At 38.9% G+C, this 6,000-nt stretch overlaps 1 non-coding gene across 1 annotated transcript; it reads right to left on the bottom strand.

Moving 5' to 3' along the window:
* Positions 1 to 367: 367 nt before the first annotated feature.
* On the bottom strand, positions 368 to 450 carry TRNAL-CAG (transfer RNA leucine (anticodon CAG)). Its single transcript has one exon. It is a non-coding gene; the product is annotated as a tRNA-Leu (tRNA).
* Positions 451 to 6,000: the final 5,550 nt, after the last annotated feature.

Below are 6,000 nucleotides of genomic sequence, written 5' to 3'. Positions count from 1 at the left end.
CCTAAAGGGAACTCCAGAGCTGGATGCAGGGTTCCAGGTGGGGTCTCACCAGAGTGGAGGGGCAGAACCCCCTCCCTATCCCTGCTGGCCACTTTGGCTTTCTGGGCTGAGTGCACATTGCTGGGTCATTTCCAGTCTCTCATCTACCAACACCCCATGTCCTTCTTGCAGAGCTGCTCTGGATCTGTTCATCCCCCACAGCCTGTGTTGAGGAAGGGGTTTGCAGGTGCAGCACCAGAACTTGGGCTTGTTAAACCTCATGAAATTCTCATGGATCCACTTCTTGAGCTTGTCCAGGTCCCTCGGAATGACATCCTGTCCTTCAGGCGTGGCAACTGCACTGCTGAGCTCGGCATCATAAAGAAGCTGTCAGGAGTGGGATTTGAACCCACGCCTCCAGGGGAGACTGCGACCTGAACGCAGCGCCTTAGACCGCTCGGCCATCCTGACCTGCCTGATAAATGAGAAATTCTGTTGGAACCCTCTATACATCATTTGTAATCACTTAGGAAAGCAAGTTTGGATTACATACCGATGTACCAAAAATATTTCTGCAGACAGTAAGAAGAGGCTGTAAATGCTGCTCTTGTTCTCTTTATTTTCCTGTGTGTGCGCATTTTTTTTTTTTTTTTAACTACAATTTCTGGCCCTAGTAGTATTTGAAATTCCTTATGAGAGCAGTTGAATCTCTCCTATTATTAGATTAGACTTGCAGGCATTTTAAATCAACATTTGTAAGAACAAACATTAAAGAAGGGAAAAAAAAAAGGTATCTCCAGGAATGCATGCCAACATATCAGCTTTTAATATACTGGTATACACTTTTTTCTTCATAATAGTACTGCTTGCTAGTCATATTAAAAAACACCAAAATATTTTGCCAACAGGCTTGTTCTGATGACAGGAACAGATGAAAAGTTGAATAAAATGCTAAATAGACATGATGTACTTTTTCTCCAGCTTCTCCAGTTTAAATTCTTCATTAATTTCTTGTCTGGGTGAGATTCTTGCAATTAGTAAAACAATGAAAATTTGCATTAATGTGTACTCATACTAAGTCTGACCTTCTGAATTTGCTTTCAAATAAGTAAGTGAAGTCACTGACCAGATCTATGAAGAACCAAGCAGGTGTTTGCCTCCCTGCTGCTGATACAACTGTAGTTACTAACTTCAAACAGTCTGACTGTCTGCTAAGAGAGTTGGACTGTCAGATGCTGCAAAATCTGCAATTTTTCTAATTTTCAACATCCTTCTATAGCATTCCTGTCACCTCTTTATTCCAATGTTGACATGGCTTCCTTGCTGGATTTAGCTTGTGCAATGCAAAAGAAATAAAATCCTCCTCTGAGTCCAAGACAGTGTATTTGTCTCTCCTGTTTTCTCATTGTTCCTCAGACAAGACAGGAGCCAGAAGAGATTCTGCCCCAATCTTGTGTAGGTATATGGAAAATGATGGTCTTTCATGTAGCTGGCATTGAAAACAGCTCTGTCATGGGCCAAACACAGAGGTGGGAGGTGAGCATTAAATTATTGCCTGGTGTGTTTTGGGAAAAAAAAAATTGTGTCTGGAGGGAGGGGATGTACTTTGGTGCCTGGAAGCAACCCCAACAGCAAGTGTATAAATACACTGGTAGGGACCTGGAGGGTTGGTGCAAGAGCTGGTGTACACAACTGTAGGCTTCAGTCCCCGGGCTGAAGAAAAAGAAGAAGAAAAATCCCAAAACTATGTGGTCTGTTTTAAAGACTTCATTATAGATGTTATAGAAAATTCACCAGTATTTCAATCAACTGCTTTTATTATATATTTACTCTTTTGAAGTCTGGCTTTTCCCGGCCAGAGGCAATCAATTTGTGTGGAAGAGGAAAGCTATTGCCTAGACTAAATTATACATCCTAACTTCAAATATTATTCCCAAAGAAAGACATATGCAGATGCTTTCCTTTGGGTGTAGAATGCTACCAGTGGATTGAAAATTTATGGTTTGTCAAGTCTGATAAGCAAGATGAAGTAGGTACTTTTAATATAAGGATTAATTGTTAAATCATTGCTCTATGAGTCTTTACAGAGAGTCAAATGTTGTTCTGAACAGAGATACCTTCCTAAACTGGAGTCTACAAAACAAGTTTTAACTTCAAATACATATTTAAGTGAAAAATGGTAGATGTGAGGGGTTTTTTTTTAACCTAAGGCCTTGTGCTGCACTCTTCATAGTTTTCCAGCTTTAGCTGAAAATCAATGGGAGATTGCTCACTAACAGCCTAGCTTGGACCTTGGGATAGATTTGGAAACTGACAGACAAAATTCCTGACCTGTCTCAGGGAATCAGAATAAACAGCCAAAATCGATCCTTTGGTGGGTCTTTAAAATCTGACTATGTAAATGCTTGAAGTACACCTTTATACATATTAACTACTAATGTTTTCTTTGCTATATGGCAGTACCTTTTTTAGCCAGTTAGTTTGATTCCATCAGTATTTTTTCTTGTTCAACTTAAAGGAAAACCTACTGCAGCTAAGCTAAAGAGGAAACTGTCTATAAAAGTAGCAGAGGAATAGTTATAGTGGAACAATGGGATTTAACATTTAAAAATTTCAAAGAATAAAATATTAACTCACAATGCATTAAAAAATAAGCAGTGCATGCACAATGTGTCCAGATGTGAATGAATAATGGGTGCTAAAGGGTGATGCTAAAATACAGGCAAAGATCAGAAAAAATATAAACAAAGAAAAACCTATGCCTAAAGTTTAAGAAATTGATATAATTTACATTTCAATGTCTCCCATGCTGATGACAAGGCTTTATTATGAATTTATATATGACAACTTGTGCGTGGGCTTTCACACAACTGAGTTTCTTTCCTGGTTATCACCAGGATATTGAACCGAACCAGGCTTTGTCAGGAAGCTGGTATTCCACATCTCAACAGCATAAGGAATTTTGTTTCAGCCTCAACTATTCAGGCACTGAAATTATATTTTATTCTGGGCTGTTTTTCAGACTGAAAAAAACCCTGTTGTGCGAGTCTTACACTGAATGCACAAAAGGGAAAAGAGAATTTCTCATCAAGCTCCCAAATCTCTGTCAGGTAAATTAAAACTCAAGAAAGAACCCACAGCCAGAACTTTAAAGAATAAGAGAAAAATGCAAATCTTTTACTGGAAAAACACTTCCTAACTGTTCCATCAAATATTAATCATAAACCTTTTGTTTTCATCCCTCTTCTATCAGGTAAAAAATCAGATTAGGAAACCAAATTAAAAAGTAATAAAATAGGCAACAACCCCCTGTAGTACTGTTTTCCAGAAATCTGAATAAAATTTAATCAGCATCAGTTTCCATGCCTCTTTCTCTGACCTGTTTAACACATTGATGTGTCAGTGATAACTAGAATGTGTAGGCCACTCTAGAAAGAGAATAAAGAAATATTTTATGCATTCATATCACTTGGAGAATTGTTTACCTACACTGAATAAAAGCATCTTGATTCAATATTAATCTGCATGTCATTTTCTCCCTCATAGGGTACCCATTACATTTTTCATGAGTTTATCTCAGGTTGCCAAGGTGACATCCACTTTTTCACCTCAACAACCCCCACTTGATTACCTTTCTGTCTGATAACACAGGCCTGATTCCTCCACAGTTCTATTACTTTTGGCTACTACTCTTTTCCCCTTTGGTATTACTGACTGATATGTTACCATGGAGTCAGGAAAGCAAAAAAGCATTTTATGGGAAGGGTATGAAATTTCACTGGAGTCTGTCTCAATTCCTTCTGTTTTCCTTCCGTGAATGGGCTTTAACTGGGCAGCTCTCTGGGGAAGGGAAGCCAGCACCAGCTCCTCTCCCTGGCAGAGTTTCTCTTTTATTGTTTATTTAATTGTGACATTAACTCTCACCTGCAGAGCATTAGTGCCTGTTGCTCCTCCTATAATCATGAGGTGGGTTTTTTTGATTAATATGCCTATTCATCTCACATTCCAATAGCTAATATAAAAATGTGTCTTTGTAGTGGTTTAACCCCAGCCATTAACCAAGCCCCACACAGCTGCTCGCTCGCTCCCTCACCAGAAGGATTGGGGGGAGTGTTGGAAGGGTAAAAGCTGGAAAACTCATGGGTTGAGACAAGGACAGCATAACAGGGAAAGCCAAAGGGACACACACAAACAAAAAAAGGAATTATTTCAGTGTGTCCCATGGGCAGGCAGGTGTTCAGCCATCCGCAGGAGAGCAGGGCTCCATCACATAACAGTGACTTGGGAAGACAAACACCACCACTTCAAACATCCCCCCCACCCTCATTCTTCCCCCTGTGTCTATACTGAACATGATTCCACATGGTCTGGAATATCCCTTTGGTCAGCTGGGGTCACCTGTCCTGGCTGTGTCTCCTCCCACCCAGCCCCCTGGTTGTAGCATAAACTAAGAAGAGTAGGAAGGAAATAGATTACAAAAATTTAATCTTCTCATGGCTTGTTGAACAGAACTCCTTCTGAAAATGCTTTTCCTTAACTCTAAAACACAGCAGCATTTTACTCTTCATTATGCATTGTTGCCAGATTTCAGGCATGGGAAATCCAGAGGTTCTAACAGCAGAGGCGGCACAAAATGGGAATCTGTACGTCTCTATGTCTCTTGATCTGGGCTTCACAAAGGGAGTTTCTTGGGATAAGAAGTTTGCCAATCCCCTTCTTTGTTCTTTCTGATGCAATAAAGTAGCTACAAGCTGTGGAGTACTCCCATCCTTTCTGGCTAAAACTGGGATCAGTAATTTGGCTTTACATACCCCACTGGGATGAAGCCATAAATCATGGGAAAACCTGGAGTGGACTGGCAAAAGTAAGCTAGAGCTGAAACATTCCTGAGACACCTGATCCATTGAGTGTCTCCAATACATGCTGGCATGAAAATAACCTTGACCCTATGGAGTTCAAAATCATGCATTTCAACAAAAATCTGAGGCAAAATTGTGTTATAGGTAAAGGGAGATTATGTTTTTTTCACCTTACATGAAGCTAAAACTTTGGTGCTACTGTCATTCATCAGGTACAATCAAGGCACAATGTAAGACTTTATTTTTTGCGAAACCTGCCCTCTCTCTTTACCACACAGCTTATGTTTTCTTATATGGGATGCATCACCACATTCTTCAAACAGTAGTTTTCAGGATCTTGTTTATTGTCTCATATACAGAACAATCCTCTTAGTGGGGTTTGATGTATTAGGAGAGGACGGTGTTGTTAAGCATGGAAAAGGGATTTTGCAAACATAGAAAAGAGATTTTGCAATGATAACTCTCTTTTTGAATTTTAGCTGTTTGTGGTATGTTTGTTTTTTATTAAGATCAGGCAGGAGTTTTTAACAAAAGAAAACGTTTTGTGCTTTCTTGTGCATTATTTGGAGAGCCTGTAGAAGACTGACATTTTCAAAAACTGATTTTTAAAGGGAAAAGAGAGAACCTTTGATTAGGAAGTTACCCACAATATGCTTGTTAGAAGATGAACAAAGCAAAATTGTTTATTTGTGAGGAGAAACAACATTGTTTGGCTAACATCACACTGCTACTCTTTAATTTTTACAGAGAGAAGAAAGAAAACTACTCCTCTAAAAGTAGCTGTCTTCTGTTCTCTGTATGAGACTAATCTGTTTTTCTACCAAAGTGCAGAAAAACAAATTAAAATTAGTAAACACAACAGTTAGAGTTGGCCTGTGTGGCTTCTCTGGGAGCACAACTTTTCAATAGTCCAGACTTAAAGGGAAACTATGGCAAAGATTAAGTTTTCAGGATATGGCTAGGACTATTACACCTTGCTTTCATTGAGTTGATGAATAAGTACAAGACTTGTACTTCTTTCTGGTTCATTTAATATTTTTAGCAAAATACTGTCTAGAACAAAATTATAAACTTGAACCACAAGGCAACATAAAAATAAAAGATGGAAAACAATGTTTAAAAATATTGTTTGTGTGTTTAATTTTGGGCTGAATTTACTTCT

Source organism: Cyanistes caeruleus, chromosome 1, assembly GCF_971803275.1.
Source record: "Cyanistes caeruleus chromosome 1, bCyaCae1.hap1.1, whole genome shotgun sequence".
In the NCBI taxonomy this organism is placed as follows: Eukaryota; Metazoa; Chordata; class Aves; order Passeriformes; family Paridae; genus Cyanistes; species Cyanistes caeruleus.
The sequence above is the reverse complement of the archived record's forward strand: the minus strand, read 5'-3'. Positions and strand labels throughout refer to the sequence as shown.